Below are 18,297 nucleotides of genomic sequence, written 5' to 3'. Positions count from 1 at the left end.
GCCTTTGATTGTGTGGATCTCAATAAACTGTGGAAAATTCTGAAACAGATGGGAATACCAGACCACCTGACCTGCCTCTTGAGAAACCTGTATGCAGGTCAGGAAGCAACAGTCAGAATTGGACATGGAACAACAGACTGGTTCCAAATAGGAAAAGGAGTATGTCGACGCTGTATATTGTCACCCTGCTTATTTAACTTATATGCAGAGTACATCATGAGAAATGCTGGACTGGAGGAAGCACAAGCTGGAATCAAGATTGCCGGGAGAAATATCAATAACCTCAGATATGCAGATGACAACACCCTTATGGCAGAAAGTGAAGAAGAACTAAAGAGCCTCTTGATGAAAGTGAAAGATGAGAGTGAAAAGTTGGTTTAAAGCTCAACATTCAGAAAACTAAGATCATGCCATCTAGTCCCATCACTTCATGGCAAATAGATGGGGAAACAGTGGAAACAGTGGCAGACTTTATTTTTCTGGGCTCCAAAATCACTGCAGATGGTGATTGCAGCCATGAAATTAAAAGATGCTTACTCCTTGGAAGGAAAGTTATGACCAACCTAGACAGTATATTAAAAAGCAGAGACATCACTTTGTCAACAAAGGTCCACCTAGTCAAGGCTATGGTTTTTCCAGTGGTCATGTATGGATGTGAGAGTTGGACTATAAAGAAAGCTGAGTGCCGAAGAATTGATGCTTTTGATCTGTGGTGTTGGAAAGGACTCTTGAGAGTCCCTTGGACTGCCAGGAGATCCAACCAGTCCATCCTAAAGATCAGTCCTGGGTGTTCATTGGAGGGACTGATGCTGAATACTTTGGCCACCTGATGGGAAGAGCTGAGTCATTTGAAAGGACCCTGATGCTGGGAAAGATTGAGGGCAGGAGGAGAAGGGGACGACAGAGGATGAGATGGTTGGATGGCATCACTGACTCAATGGACATGGGTTTGGGTGGACTCTGGCAGTTGGAGATGGGCGTGGAGGCCTGGCATGCTGAGGTTCATGGGGTCGCAAAGAGTTGGACACAACTGAGCGACTGAACTGAAATGAACTAACTGTGTGTCATTACAGCAGGATGCATTGTGGTGTGGGAAGAGTACATGAGCTCTGGAGTAGGTAACTCTAGATTCAAATTTTTGGTCAGTTAATTATTAGTCATACTACCTTGAGCAACTGACCAATTTTCTCTGAATCTCAGTTTCCTCATCAGTAAGATGATCTGATTAAATCCTCCCTCAAGTGAATGGTATATGAGATGATATAATATGTTAAATGTTTATAGTAATAAAAAGCCAAAATCATAGTTTGCTTTTAACTTGGTTATGTCTGATCACATGACTCAGAAAAAATTCCATTTATTAAAGCCTTCAATTACTGAAATCCATAAAGTACCAAGAAATTATGAAACATTCACATGCTGACGTAAGCCACATCCTGATTTTCATTATCAAAAATAGGAATTTCTTATTTTTATTAAAATTAACTCAACTATAACCCAATCAGAACTGCAGACTGTCAAACAATTATACCTAGTAAAGTGAACAACTGCAAGAAATGGATAAATTCCTAGAAATGTACAATCTTTCAAGACTGAATCAAGAAGAAATAGAAAATATGAACAGACTGATTACCAGTAATGAAACTGAATCAGTAATTTTAAAACCCCCAACAAACAATAGCTTCCCAGGTAAATTCTACAGAACATTTATTTTTTTTTAATTATTTATTTTAATTGGAGGCTAATTACATTACTATATTGTAGTGGTTTCTGCCATACATTGACATGAATCAGCCATGGGTGTACATGTGTTCCCCATCCTCAACCCCCTCCCAGCTTGCTACCCATCCCATCCCTCAGGGTCATCCCAGTGCACCAGCCCTGAGCACCCTGTCTCATGTATCAAACCTGGACTGGCAATCTGTTTTACAAATGAGACTATACATGTCTCAATGCTATTCTTTCAAATCATCCCACCCTCGCTTTCTCCCATAGAGTCCAAAAGACTGTTCTATACATCTGTGTCTCTTTTGCTGTCTTGCATATAGAGTCATCGTCACCATCTTTCTAAATTCCATTTATATGTGTTAGTATACTGTATTGGTGTTTTTCTTTCTGACTTACATCACTCTGTATAACAGGCTCCAGTTTCATCCACCTCGTTAGAACTGATTCAAACGCATTCTTTTTAATGGCTGAGTAATATTCCCTTGTGTATATGTACCACAGCTTTCTTATCCATTCATCTGCTGCTAGACATCTAGGTTGCTTCCATATCTTGGCTATTACAAACAGTGCTGTGATGAACATTGGGGTACATATGTCTCTTTCAATTCTGGTTTCTCTACAGAACATTTAAAGATGACTTAACGCTTATCCATCTCAAACTATTTCCAAAAATTGAAGAGGAAGAAATGCTTCTGAAATTATATCAGCCCAGCATCACTCTGATGCTGATACCAGAAAAAGACACAACAAAAAAGAAAATTATAAGCCAATATCACTGAAGAATATAGATGCAAAAATCTTCAACAAAATATTAGCAGACCAAATTCAGTAATACATTCAAAGGTTCACACACTACAGTCAGGTGGGATTTATCCCAGATATTCAAGGATGGTTTAATATCTGCAATTCAATCAATATGCTTCAATTAAAATTGAAGAATAAAAATCATACGATCATCTCAGTAGATACATACAGAAAATGCTCTTAACAAAACTCAACATCCACTTATGATAAAAAAAAAAAAAGTGGGTACAATGGGATACAGAGGGAAAGTAGATACAGAGGGAAAATACCTCTACATAATGAAGGCTATATGTGACAAACCCAGAGCCAACATCATACTCAATGCTGAAAACATTTCCTCTACAATCAAGAAAAAGACAAGGATGCCCACTCTTGCCACTTTTATTCAACACAGTTTTGGAAATCCTACCCATAGCAATCAGATAAGAAAAAGAAATAAAAGTGATACAAATTGGAAAGGAAGAAGTGAAACTATCATTGTTCACAAATGACAGGATACTACAGGGTGAAAATACTAAAAATGCCACCAAAAACTATTAGAACCAAAGAATGAATTTAGTAAAGCTTCAAGATACAAAACTAATCCACAGAAATCTGATGCACTAGTCTACACTAGTAACAAACTATCAGAAAGAGAAATTAAGGATACAATCCCATTTACAACTGCATCAAAAAGAGTAAAATATCTAGGAATAAATCTAACCAAAGAGGTTAAAAACCTGCACTGTGAAAACTATAAGATACTGATGAAAGAAACTGAAGCTGACATAAGCAAATGGAAATAAATACCATGTTCATGGCTTGGAAGAATTAATATTGTTAAAATGACCCAAGGCAAGCCACAGATTCAGAGTGATCCCCGTTAAAATACCAGTTGCATTTCCACATAACTAAAACAAATAATTTTTAAATGTGTATGGAAACATAAAAGACCCTGAATAGCCAAAGCAATCTTGAGAAAGAATAACAAACTACAAAGATATAGGAATCAAAGCTGCAGTGACACAAAAACACAGAGTCAATGGAATGAAGTAGAGAGCCCAGAAACGAATCCATGTTTATATGATCAATAATGATATGACAAAGGAGGCAAGAGTATACAATGGGGAAAGACAGCTTCATCAATACATGGTGTGGAAAACTAAACAGTCCATGCAAAAGGACAAAGCTGGACTATTTTCTCACACTGCATACAAAAATAAATTCAAAATGGATCAAAAGCTTAAATGTCAGAGTCAAAAACCATAAAAATGACATTTCAGAAAACAAACTATATCTTCAGGGAGAATCAACATCGGTGGTGAAGATCTGGATAATCCTTGGTGTCCTTTCCTGCAGCTTTGGATGAAGGAGAACCATAACAGGGTTGAAGGGCAGGGTGTTAGAATCATGTTCTCACAGTCTAGGAAAGGCTCACTGTTCTCTAGCCATGACATCACCTGAGCCAGCTCTGAATCATTATACCAATCGATGGCAACTCACATAGGAAACATGCTGCTGAAAGTCAACCAGTCAGAGGAGATTTGCCTTTGGATAAGTCAGGGAGTTTGTGGAAAACTCAGTGGCCACAGGACTGGAAAAGGTCAGTTTTCATTCCAATCCCAAAGAAAGGCAATGCCAAAGAATGCTCAAACTACCACACAATTGCATTCGTCTCACACACTAGCAAAGTAATGCTCAAAATTCTCCAAGCCAGGCTTCAACAGTATATGAACCATGAACTTCCAGATGTTCAAGCTGGGTTTAGAAAAGGCAGAGGATCCACATATCAAATTGCCAACATCCACTGGATCATTGAAAACGCAAGAGAGTTCCAGAAAAACATCTCCTTCTGCTTTACTGACTATGCTAAAGCCTTTGACTCTGTGGATCACAATAAACTGTGGAAAATTCTGAAAGAGATGGGAATATCAGACCACCTGACCTGCCTCTTAAGAAATCTGTATGCAGGCCAGGAAGCAACAGTTAGAACTGGACATTGAACAACAGACTGGTTCCAAATAGGGAAAGGAGTACATCAAGGCTGTATATTGTCACCCTGCTTATTTAACTTCTGTGCAGAGTACATCATGAGAAATGCTGGGCTGGATGAAGCACAATCTGAATTCAAGATTGCCGGGACAAATATCAATAACCTCAGATATGCAGATGACACCTGGTGTCATCTAAGACTTCCCTGGTGGCTCAGATGGTAAAAGTGTCTGCTACAACTCAGGAAACCCAGGTTTGATCCCTGGGTTGGGAAGATACCCTGGAGAAGGAAATGGCAACCCACTCCAGTACTCTTGCCTTGAAAATCCCATGGATGGAGGAGCATGGTAGGCTACAGTCAACGGGGTCGCAAAGAGTCGGACACGACTGAGCGACTTCACTTTCACTTTTTGACTTATGGCAGAAAGCGAAGAAGAACTAAAGAGCCTCTTGATGAAAGTGAGAGAGGAGAGAGAAAAAGTTAAACCTCAACATTCAGAAAACAAAGATCGTGGTATCTGGTCCCATCACTTCATGGCAAATAGATGGGAAAACAGTGGAAACAGTGACAGACTTTATTTTTGGGGGCTCCAAAATCACTGCAGATGGTGACTGCAGCCATGAAATTAAAAGACACTTACTCCTTGGAAGAAAAGTTATGACCCACTTAGTACAGCATATTAAAAAGCAGAGACATTACTTTGCCAACAAAGGTTCATCTAGTCAAGGCTACGGTTTTTCCAGTAGTCAGGTATGGATGTGAGAGTTGGACTATGAAGAAAGCTGAGCGCCAAAGAATTGATGCTTTTGAACTGTGGTGTTGGAGAAGACTCTTGAGAGTCCCTTGGACTGCAAGGAGATCCAACCAGTTCGTCCTAAAGGAGATCAGTCCTGAATATTCATTGGAAGAACTGATGCTGAAGCTGAAACTCCGATACTCTGGCCACCTGAGGCGAAGAACTGACTCACTAGAAAAGACCCTGATACTTTTTTTTTTTTTTTAGATGAAAAAAGAACACTCAAAGTCGATCAACATAAAATAGAAGTCAAAATTTAATAGTAAAAAGTAATTTTTAAAAGGTGAAGATTTCAGCTTAAGACAAAATGACAAACTATACAAATAAGTTTAGAAAATATTTAACAATATTAACATGTAGGTTATAATTACAACTAGGCACTAACTCTTGTTGTGCCTAGTCTTGCAGACAGTCTTGCAGAGTCTATTTAAAGCAACACTTTCCAAGCTGTTTCATGCCCCCATTCAAAATAAAGAATGAACTACATATTAATTGTATTTGTAACTGTTCTAAGAAAATTCTATTATAGTACTGTATGACACCTTCAGGTTGGTCTTTTAGAGCAGAATCGTAAGATACTTTTTAAAAATAATCATGATGGTATCATGAGTTCAAGGGCCTCTCAATTATGTGATACTCATATCAATGCTTTAACAGTCAAAATAAAGACTTTCAACTTGTCACTATTATTTCAGAATTTTCTGCTTCAGTTGTTAATAATCCCACATATCCAAGCCTCAGTGTCAGCGGTTCTATGTATGGTTCAAATTCAGCTTCTTCTTTTTTTTTTTTTTTTATTTTATAAATTTATTTATTTTAGTTGGGGGCTAATTACTTTACAATATTGTAATAGTTTTTGCCATACATTGACATGAATCAGCCATGGGTTTACATGTGTTCCCCTTCCTGGACCCCCCACCCACCTCCCTCCCCATCCCATCCCTCTGGGTCATCCCATTGCCCCAGCCCTGAGCCCTTGTCTCATGCATCGAACATGGAATGGTGTTCTGTTTCACATACGATAATATACATGTTTCAATGCTATTCTCCCAGAACGTCCCACCCTCACCTTCTCCCTCAGAGTCCATAAAATTGTTCCATGCATCTGTGTCTCTTATTCTGACTCGCATATAGGGTTATCGTTACCATCTTTCAAATTCCATATATATGCATTAGTATACTGTATTGTTGTTTTTCTTTCTGGCTTACTTCACTCTGTATAATGGGCTCCAGTTTCATCCATCTCAGTAGAACTGATTCAAATGTATTTTTTTTAATGGCTGAGTAATATTCCATTGTGTATATGTACCACAGCTTCCTTATCCATTCGTCTGATGATGGACATCTAGGTTGCTTCCATGTCCTGGCTATTGTAAACAGTGCTGCGATGAACATTGGGGTACACGTGTCTCTTTCAATTCTGGCTTCCTCGGTGTATATGCCCAGCAGTGGGATTGCTGGGTCATATGGCAGTTCTATTCCCAGTTTTTTAAGGAATCTCCACACTGTTCTCCATAGTGGCTGTACTAGTTTGCATTCCCACCCACAGTGTAAGAGGGTTCCCTTTTCTCCACACCTCTCCAGCATTTATTGCTTGTAGACTTTTGGATAGCAGCCATTCTGACTGGTGTGAAATGATACCTCATTGTGGTTTTGATTTGCATTTCTCTAATAATGAGTGATGTTGAGCATCTTTTCATGTGTTTGTTAGCCATCTGTATGTCTTCTTTGGAGAAATGTCTGTTTAGTTCTTTGGCCCATTTTTTGATTGGGTCGTTTATTTTTCTGGAATTCAGCTGCAGGAGTTGCTTGTATATTTTTGAGATTAATTGTTTGTCTGTTGCTTCATTTGCTATTATTTTCTCCCATTCTGAAGGCTGTCTTTTCACCTTGCTTATAGTTTCCTTTGTTGTGCAAAAGCTTTTAATTTTAATTAGGTCCCATTTGTTTATTTTTGCTTTTATTTCCAATATTCTGGGAGGTGGGTCATGGAGGATCCTGCTGTGATTTATGTCGGAGAGTGTTTTGCCTATGTTTTCCTCTAGGAGTTTTATAGTTTCTGGTCTTACGTTTAGATCTTTAATCCATTTTGAGTTTATTTTTGTGTATGGTGTTAGGAAGTGTTCTAGTTTCATTCTTTTACAAGTGGTTGACCAGTTTTCCCAGCACCACTTATTAAAGAGATTGTCTTTTCTCCATTGTATATTCTTGCCTCCTTTGTCAAAGATAAGGTGTCCATAGGTGCGTGGGTTTATCTCTGGGCTTTCTATTTTGTTCCATTGATCTATAGTTCTATCTTTGTGCCAGTACCATACTGTCTTGATGACTGTGGCTTTGTAGTAGAGCCTGAAGTCAGGCAGGTTGATTCCTCCAGTTCCATTCTTCTTCCTCAAGATTGCTTTGGCTATTCGAGGTTTCTTATATTTCCATACAAATTGTGAGATGATTTGTTCTAGTTCTGTGAAAAGACCCTGATACTGTGAAAGACTGAAGGTGGGAGGAGAAGGGGATGACAGAGGATGAGACGGTTGGATGGCATCACTGACTCAATGGATATGAGTTCAAGTAAACTCCGGGAGTTGGTGATAGACAGGGAGGCCTGGCGTGCTGCAGTCCATGGGGTCACAAATAGTTGGACACGACTGAGCCACTGAACTGAACTGAAGTCAGGGAGTTGGGACAGGCACAAAACTTACCATCATGAGAGGCAAACTTCAGCAAAGCACTGTGGTAGCCCAGAGTAATCAAGACGGACTCCTTCCCCACATAGCAACATTCAGTGTCCCTGTTGAGTGAGCATCTGAAGACACAGAGACCATCAGCTACAAAAGGAAGGAAGAAAAAAGGATTATGAAATTCATTTTGAGCTCTGTAAAAAAGATTCAGTCAATCCTACATATCTGTTTTCAAGGCTCCCCATTTCTATCTTAATATAATACAATGCATATGCAGACACACGTGAACAGGAATGCAACTGCGGCCAAAAAATAATTCTTTGAAAATGGGCTAATACAGGGCTAAGAACTGACTCTTATCTCTTGTCTATGTGTACATCATTCCATTCCCTACAACTCTATTTCCCAAAACATTTTGTATCTCTTGATACCATTCCAGGAGAGATCAGGTAATGGTTTTCTAGGTGATTCTGGAGCACCAACTACATGCCAGAGATCTGACAACACATCTTCACTGAATGTATCATCACTGGCAATGTTAGTTAAATACCAGGAAAAGAGTTTAGGTCCAAATATGTACAGCTAATAAGTGGCAGAATTGGAATTCAAACCCAGTTATTTTACTCCTAAGCATGTTCTTCCTACTGCAATGTGCAAGCATGATTAGAAAGGGAGATTCGTTTCTGCAAGCAAAACCTGTGATGAGGGGCTATGGTCTCATTAGATTCACCCACAGATAACTGGGAACTAGCTCTCAATTCTTCTCTTTACTGGGTAGACAGGCCTAGGTAGAAACAGCAATGAAACTTGCACTTCTGCTTTCATCTTTGATATTTACTAACCTGGGAACTTCGATTACCCAATCACCACATTTCTTCATTATGTAAAATAAAAATAGTGATTTTTATTTCACAGGCTTTTTGTGAAGACTGAATAATAAAGGTAAATAATTTCTAAAATCCTATTAAAACAAAAAAGGACTATTATTATTTCTCTCATTATAAAGTAGATCTTAGTTTCTATTCTTATTGGTTTCCATTCTCTATAACTAAATTAAATAAGCGTGCTAACTTAAAAACAATTATATATAAAATTTTACACATTAGCATGAGCACATTCAAAACACACACACACAGAGTTAAAATGACAAAATATTTTCAACTATTTTCATCCACCATTTCAATTAAGTGAGCACCTCCTAATGGAGGCATTCACAAATATTTTTCACAAAACATTTTGGCTGATTAAATAGTACAGATGTTTTGAAAACATTTTCCTGGCATAAAACATAACTACAGGTTTAGATGTTATGACACAGGGAGTGTCTCAAAGGCATAAGTGTCTCCCTGCAGAGAGATTGCCGTGAATGTAGATACACAAGACAGAGTTTGGAGTCTTTTAAACCATGTTTTTTTTTCTTTTCTTTAATCAAAGGAAACGTTTCATCAAGAAAGCAGGATTTCTAGCATTTACCAAATATTTCTTTGATGGTTTAGAAGGAAAATAACAGAGAAGGAAGAAGGAATGAGGAATCAAGGGTTCCACAGTCCCTTGTACATACATGACTATTATAGTCTGTGAACACTTTGTGTGCAGGGGCAACTTTACTTTATTTTTGCAATCAATATCTTTTTCTCTCTGAATCAAAACCTAGCCCAGTACCTGGTATTTAATATTTGTTGAATCAGTAAAAGTATTTCTCCATGTACTGATGGCACACCACCAGAGAATGGGTAAAAAGCTTTAACTTTTATCTGGTTCAATTCTCCTCCCCCAAATAGGTGCAGACATTTTTTATTATTGTTTGTTTGCTTCATTGTAATTTGACTAGAATATAAATTGAGTAGCTTGTTTTCCTACTTTAATAAATTATAAAATGTCTGTCTATATAACTTATTTTCTTCAACTTCTTCCTACTCTGTTTAAATATAAATGGAGAATGTCTTTTTAAGTATGCAACAAATCCCTTATGACAATACAGTGGAAGTGATAGATTTAAGGGACTAGATCTGATAGACAGAGTGCCTGATGAACTATGGATGGAGGTTCACGACATTGTACAAGAGACAGGAATCAAGAACGTCCCCATGGAAAAGAAATCCAAAAAAGTAAAATGGTTGTCTGAGGAGGCTTTACAGATAGCTGTGAAAAGCGAAATAGCTGAGAAGCGAAAAGCAAAGGAGACAAGCAAAGATATACCCATTTGAATGCAGAGTTCCAAAGAATAGCAAGGAGAGATAAGAAAGCCTTCCTCAGCGATCAGTGCAAAGAAATAGAGGAAAACAACAGAATGGGAAAGACTAGAGATCTCTTCAAGAAAATTAGAGATACCAAGGGAACATTTCATGCAAAGATGGGCTCAATAAAGGACAGAAATGGTATGGATGTAACAGAAGCAGAAGATATTAAGAAGAGGTGGCAAAAATACACAGAACTGTACAAAAAAGATCTTCACAACCCAGATAATCACGATAGTGTGATCACTCACTTAAGAGCCAGACATCCAGGAATGTGAAGTCAAGTAGGCCATAGGAAGCATCACTACGAACAAAGCTAGTGGAGGTGATGGAATTCCAGTTGAGCTATTTCAAACTCTGAAAGATGATGCTGTGAAAGTGCTGCACCCAATATGTTAGCAAATCTGGAAAACTCAGCAGTGGCCATAGGACTGCAAAAGGTCAGTTTTCATTCCAATCCCAAAGAAAGGCAATGCCAAAGAATGCTCAAACTACCGCACAATTGCACTCATCTCACATGCTAGTAAAGTAATGCTCAAAATTCTCCAAGCCAGGCTTCAGCAATATGTGAACCGTGAAGTTCCAGATGTTCAAGCTGGTTTTAGAAAAGGCAGAGGAACCAGAGATCAAATTGCCAACATCCACTGGATAATCAAAAAAGCTAGAGAGTTCCAGAAAAACATCTGTTTCTGCTTTACTGACTATGCCAAAGCTTTGACTGTGTGGATCACAATAAACTGTGGAAAATTCTGAAACAGATGGGAATACCAGACCACCTGACCTGCCTCTTGAGAAACCTGTATGCAGGTTAGGAAGCAACAGTTAGAACTGGACATGGAACAACAGACTGGTTCCAAATAGGAAAAGGAGTATGTCAAGGCTGTATATTGTCACCCTGCTTATTTAACTTATATGCAGAGTACATCATGAGAAACGCTGGGCTGGAAGAAACACAAGCTGGAATCAAGACTGCCAGGAGAAATATCAATAACCTCAGATATGCAGATGACACCACCCTTATGGCAGAAAGTGAAGAAGAACTAAAGAGCCTCTTGGTGAAAGTGAAAGAGGAGAGTGAAAAAGTTGGCTTAAAGCTCAACATTGAGAAAACTAAGATCATGGCATCTGGTCCCATCACTTGGTCCCATCACTTCATGGCAAATAGATGGGGAAACAGTGGAAACAGTGGCTGACTTTATTTTTCTGGGCTCCAAAATCACTGCAGATGGTGATTGCAGCCATGAAATTAAAAGACGCTTACTCCTTGGAAGGAAAGTTATGACCAACCTAGATAGCATATTAAAAAGCAGAGACATTACTTTGTCAACAAAGGTCCATCTAGTCAAGGCTATGGTTTTTCCAGTAGTCACGTACAGATGTGAGAGTTGGACAGTGAAGAAAGCTGAGTGCCAAAGAATTGATGCTTTTGAACTGTGGTGTTGGGGAAGACTCTTGAGAGTCCCTTGGACTGCACGGAGATGCAACCAGTCCATCCTAAAGGAGATCAGTCCTAGGTGTTCATTGGAAGGACTGATGTTGAAGCTGAAACTCCAATACTTTGGCCACCTCATGCGAAGAGTTGACTCATTGGAAAAGACCCTGATGCTGGGAACGATTGGGGGCAGGAGGAGAAGGGGACGACAGAGGATGAGATGGCTGGATGGCATCACCGACTCAATGGACATGAATTTCGGTAATCTCCGGGAGTTGGTGATGGACAGGGAGGCCTGGTGTGCTGCGATTGATGGAGTCGCAAAGAATATGACACAATTGAGCAACTGAACTGAACTGAACTGACACTGTCAAATCAAACAGTCATTATACAATATATTATTCTCTATTAGAGCTCATTTAATAACTATCAAGTGCTCCCCACCAGTCCCATATTGACGTCTTTCTAGTCATTTTGGTTATCCAAAGTCATTCTCTAGTGGTATCTTAGGAAGGGCTTGCTGAAACAATATTCCCTGAATTTTTGTGTGCCAATCATTGTCTTTTATATTTTTGAGGGTCAGTTTTTCTGGATATAAAATTCTTATCTCACATTTTTTTTCTCTGAAGATCTTTAATGTTACTTCATTTTCTTCTAGCATGTAGCATTGCTGTCAAAAAGTCTAATGATAATCAGACTTTCTTTCCCTTAACAGGTACTATGATAATGTTGTCTCAATTCTAGAATTTTTCTCTTTCTTTAAAAGGTCAGTAATTTTTACTAGAAAGTGTCTTATGCTGGCCATTCTAGGTATTTTCAGGTATAAAGTTTACTCTTTCAGTATGTATTTTCAATTATCTCAGCAAAATTTTCTTAACCGTAATCTTTGTATTTGTTTCTTTGCTCTGATATCTTCTTTGGAGGTTTTTATGCATACGTTGGATCTTCCTATGCTTGCAATTTTCCTTTGAATTCTTTTTATCTGTTTTATATTCCCTCTTAAATTTAAAAACTTTCCATCTTTTCTTCTTTATTTGATATAATTTTTTCCCTTCTCTTCAGACTTCATTTCTAAAATCAGTATTTTTTAAATTATTTTATTTCTGATTGCTCCTTGAATTTTTTCATTTTCACTTCTAGGTTTTTCTAATTCTGATTTATATTATTATTTCATGTCTTGTATAATGTTCCTAATTGTTAATTTGTCCTGCAAATTAATCTTACATATTTTTGGAACATACCTTTATAGTATGCTTTCACTGTTGGTAGAGATGTTAGTCTGCCTTTTTCTCTTAGAGTAAGTCTGCATCGAATTTGATCTCCATACTTTTCTGTTGTTCGTTTTAATGTAAACATAATTTTCCTGAACTTTTAGGAGGATAGTAATTACGTATATAGTTTTATAGGAAACTACCAAATTCTTTTCCATAGTGATTGTGATATTTAACATTCATATCAACAATGGAAAAATAACCCAGTTTCTCCACATCCTCAACAACATTTGGTGTTGTCACTATTTTTTCCTTTAGACATTCTTATGGTTGTGTAGTAGTATCTCATTGTGGGTTTAATTTGCACTTTCCTAATGTCTAATAAGGGCTTCCCAGATGGCTCAGTGGTAAAGAATCCACCTGCCAAGGCAGGAGACCCAAGAGACCTGGATGCTAATGATGCTGACCATCTTTTCATGTGCTTATTTACCATCTGAATATTCTCTTCAGTGAATGTCTGTTTATGTCATCTGTTGTTGTTGTTCAGTTGCTAAGTCGTGTCCAACTCTTTGTGACCCCATGAACTGCAGCATGCTAGGCTTTGCTATCCTTCACTATCTCCCTGAGTTTGCTCACACTCATGCCCATTGAGTTGGTGATACCATCTAAACATCTCATTCTCGGTCACCCCCTTCTTCTCCTGCCCTCGATCTTTCCCAGCATCAGGGTCTTTTCCAATGAATTGGCTCTTCACATCAGGTAGCCAAAGTATTGGAGCTTCAGCATCAGTCCTTCCAATGAATACTCAGGGTTGATTTCCTTTAGGACTGACTGATTTTATCTCCTTGCTGTCCAAGGGACTCTCAAGAGTCTTCCCTAGTACTGCGATTCAAAAGTATCGATTCTTTGATGCTCAGTCTTCATTATGGTCCAACTCTCACATCCATACATGACTACTGGAAAAACCATAGCTTTTACCCATTTGCAAAAAGGATTGGTTTGGGTTTGTTTTGCTTTTAACTATTTATTGAGTTCTCCATATATTGTGGATATGGTCCTTTAACAGATACGTGGTTTGCAAGTATTTTCTCCCATTTTGTAGTGTGCCTTTTATTCCTCTTAACAGGATTTTTCAGATAGCAAATGCTTAATTCTGATAAAGTCCAATTATCAATTTTTCCTTTTATTAATTATCTTTCAGTGTGTAAGAACTCTCTGCCTGAGTCCTTTGATCTTGCTTGTTCTATGGTTTCGTTACATTCTAAGTGGACAACAGTGACAGTCTCTTCACTGTTATCTGCCCTGGTAACTGAAAATGAGTTCACACTACTGCAAGCTGCCAGGTTACAATTAATGAAGCACACGTGCAGTCATTGCACTGCTCTGCTCAAACCTTCAAAGATTCCCCTCTGAGTATTAAAGTACAGAGCTTCCTGCCTGGAATTGTAAATCACCTAGAATCTTTCCTACTTCCACCCAGCCAATCCACAACCCCCTAAACATATACCATACTCCAACCAGACTAATTACCAGCTGTTCTGCAAGAAGAGCTTATGATTACAGTGACAACAGAGATGTGAATTAGAAGAACAGAACTTCTAAAGTGATACAGAAAATCAAATCTGCCACTGTAAACATTGCCTAATTTACCAATGTTCATATCAAACACCATCACCTCCAGGGCATCTTTCCTGATTGCCCCCAACTGGCATATGTTATCTCCCTCACTTTACTAACAGAGGTTCAACAGCACTCTGTTATAGCACTTAGCTTATTCTGCCACTTGCAGCCCAGTTTCAACTATTCTGCAACATGTCAGACCTTCCACGGGCAGAGATTGTGTCCTCCTTTCTCTGATTCTCCCGGAGGACCTGATACATAGCAAGGATTGTCAAACTTTAACTTGACAGGAACCATCATCAGCATCACTCCAGTTTGGACACATCTGGTGTGTTTGCCGTATTTACTGCTGAAAACAAAGCTCGAGGACAAACTCATCTTCCTAGCCTTTGAATCAGCTTAAACATATTCTTAACCAGTCTCTCTTTTTTCCACATTCTTCTCTCTACACATAACCACAGCAGAAAAAACAAATAAACACTGAAACCAACTTCATAATGAAATTTTAAACACCTCTGCGACCAATATTTTCAAATCAGAAGGAAGTAACATTTCATACTGCCTTTTAATGAAAGAGTATGCCATGTCCCTAACAACTCCCTAGGAACCTACTGCTCCCTCAAATTTATTTGCAATGCTTCTCTGAGTAATCCTTCAGCTGAAATTTTTCAAGGTGGGAAAATGACTAGGTGCCAGAGAGCCATAGATACATGGAGTTCTAGAAAAGGGAGTAGTGGGTCTTGTTCTTCTTTTAATCTCAAATTTTCCCTATCAAATACATGTCTATTGTTTCCAGGACACCACTCAGCACATAGAATATGTCTGGTACATACTTACTGAATTAAACAACTGAGTCATTACAGTTACAGAAGCCAAGGTCACTTTTAAACCACAAAAAAACAAAGAAAATTAAATAGAGCATTATGGATATCAAAGTGTCAATCAAACACTTGGAACTTTCAGTCAACTTTTTTTTTTTTCAAATCCTGCAAATGGTTTGAAGCTTTTGGTTAATGAAATGTTTTTCCTGTTATAAGATCAAGGAAAAGTTCACTTTCTCTTTTCTCCACTAAAAATGTAAACTTCTTAATTCTTCTCACCTTCCCTGAAGAAGCTGGTCATCTCAGGTTTAAATTTAAACTTCATTGTGAATGTCTCTACAGGGTCTAAACTAAATACTGTAGTATCTACTTTCTTCCTTGGAAGAGTTTTCTCCAATCTCCAGCTTTCTCCTTGTGGTTTCTAGAGACTATAGACTATTCTCTTGAAGTTACTCAGTCAGGGATAATTGCTCTGATGTGGACTCACTGACTATAACAACAAAAAAGTGAGAGCTTCCAATGAAAGAGTATAAAATAACAACTCTGCTGTCAAGAGCTATTGTACAGATTCATTTTTGTTCCTGCCCTGCAGCAGATATGGTGGAACCAGATGTCTGTAAGCCATGGCTTGGGGATTCACTCATACGTGCACACGCAGCTAACATTTACAAGCATCTGCTGTAAACCAGTCACTACTGATTGGCACCAGGGAAAGATGCAAAGATAAACTGCAGACACAGCCTTGAGAGAGCTCACAATGCAAGGAGAAGAGGTCTGTTCACATGTTATGGTCCCTGAGAGAAACAAGCAACTAACTTTGCCTAGGAGATCCCTCATAGGAGACATTACACTGGAAGGAAAGACGGGAGAAAGGTCACACAGCAAGCAGAGGAACAGCCTTTGTAAAGGGTTAGTGAATGAACATGTCATGAATGAAGACAGCAGATCTGGATGGTCCACTTCACCTGCAGGTGGAGGAATTAATGTTAAGACCTCAGTCTGAATAGCGTTACTGGAAAAGGGATTCTGTATGTAAGTCAAATCATAATTTTGCCCCACACCTTCCCTTTATAAAGGAGTTCTTTTTTTTTTTTTAATAAAAGGCACTAAGAGACTTGATCCAACACAGCACCTGCATTTTTACTACAGTCACAGAAGGATTCCTAAATGTTTAGATCAGCACTTTTTATGGAACACAATGCAAATTTTTAAATAACTGAATTACTTTTTTAACTTTACAAAGCATAAATAAGTGGGAACAGGATGGTTTATTCAATAATTGTGTTGATGCAACTGGATAAACATTCAAGGAATAGAAATAATAACACGTTTACCTGTTACTTCTCCCCCACTCCCCCCCCCAAATTAAGGATTTGTTAAAAATTAAACCACAAAGATATTATAAGAAAATATAGGTCAGTTGCCATATAAACTTGGGCTGCAGAATATGTGTGTATATTTTTCAGACATGACATTGAGGCAGGAGATAGATGGCCCCAGGCTGAACAGCTTCTCCCCTGTAGACAGAAACTCCATGAAAGCGGATGATGGAGGAGGCCAGGCCCTGCCAGGTGAAGAGACAAAACACCATGTATTCCTTATTTTCAAAGTGAAGGAGACCTCTCCAACTTCACATGCGCAGAGAGGCTCCCTGGAGGTCAAAAAGGGTGACAGCCCATAATAAGTGATGTCAACTACCCACAGGCCTCTTTGATAGAATCCATCTTGGCTAATGAGAGATGGACATGCATGCATGGGAGGACCCTGAGATATACCTAACACACTCAGGACCAGGCAAAGCAGGGTGACTGACCAAAGGAAACCCAGAAGAAATGCCCCATAAAACTGTTTCAAACTACCAGAAGGGCACGGCTCTCTGAGCCCACCCACGTGTCTATCTACATATACTGTACTCTTTTTCCCTAATAAACACTACTTGCTTCACTGCTGTCTGTCTCTACACAGAAATTCACAACTGATGGGCCAGGGCTTTGTCACTGGTTTCTGGTGGCCTAATGGATAGGATTCAGCACTCTCACTTCCTTAGCCATACTGAAGCCTTGCTTTTTTATTTTTTTCAGGGAAAAAGCCAAATACATTTGACAATCTATTCTTTTAAAAGCTCATAAACTGCATGAGACAGGGTGCTCAGGACTGGTGCACTGGGATGACCCAGAGGGATGGGATGGGGAGGGAGGTGGGAGAGGGGTTCAAGATGAGGAACACATGTACACCCATGGCTGATTCATATCAATGTATGGCAAAAACCACTACAATATTATAAAGTAATTAGCCTCCAATGAAAATAAATAAATAAATAAAAAAATACAGCACACCCAGACAAGCAAAGCCCAGAGTTTCACAACATTAATACTACATCCAGACCTTTAAATTAATAAAACTGTACTTTCTAAGACAAGAATAAGACTTGCCAACAATTTTAATGTAAAAGTATGTAAAAAACATAATCTTTATTAAATGATTTATAAGAATCGAGGCACAGTGGAAACCTACATTACCATATGTAAAACAGATAGCCAATGGGAATTTGCTGTATGACTCAGGGAACTCCAACCAGGGCTCTGTAACTACCTAGAGGGGTGGGATGGGGAGGTAGGTGGGAGGGAGGCTCAAGAGGGAGGGGACATATGTATACCTATGGGTGATTCATGTTGATGTTTGGCAGAAACCAACACCAACAACAACAAAGCTCATAACCTTAAGACAAATTATAAAATGGAAACATACCACAATATATAGCAAAAGAACAGTATATTTTTGTTGTTGTTGTTTTTGTTAAAGAACCACAAAGAGAGAAGCAACATTTTTGTCTATTCAACTCATGAAGATGTTTTTTGTGAATGTGGGTTAAAACAGAGTAATAATACTCATACAATGAGAGTGTAAATGAGAATATCTGGGGAGGAAAACTTAATAATATATATATCAAAATCTTTAAAAGTAATCATGCCCTTTGACTCAGTAATTTTAGATTGGTAAG

At 38.5% G+C, this 18,297-nt stretch overlaps 1 pseudogene across 1 annotated transcript in view; it reads right to left on the bottom strand.

Annotated features, from left to right (window-relative positions):
• The window catches only part of LOC145516332 (histone-arginine methyltransferase CARM1-like), a 244,702-nt pseudogene that overhangs the window by 188,728 nt on the left and 37,677 nt on the right, over positions 1–18,297 (bottom strand). Inside the window, exon 2 of the transcript XR_014061308.1 lies at positions 7,997–8,122. The product of XR_014061308.1 is annotated as a histone-arginine methyltransferase CARM1-like (transcript). The remainder of the gene's footprint in view (positions 1–7,996; positions 8,123–18,297) is intronic.

This window comes from Giraffa tippelskirchi, chromosome 1, assembly GCF_054371585.1.
Source record: "Giraffa tippelskirchi isolate mGirTip1 chromosome 1, T2T-mGirTip1v1.2.pri, whole genome shotgun sequence".
NCBI lineage: Eukaryota > Metazoa > Chordata > Mammalia > Artiodactyla > Giraffidae > Giraffa > Giraffa tippelskirchi.
This window is presented reverse-complemented; position numbering and strand designations above follow the sequence as displayed.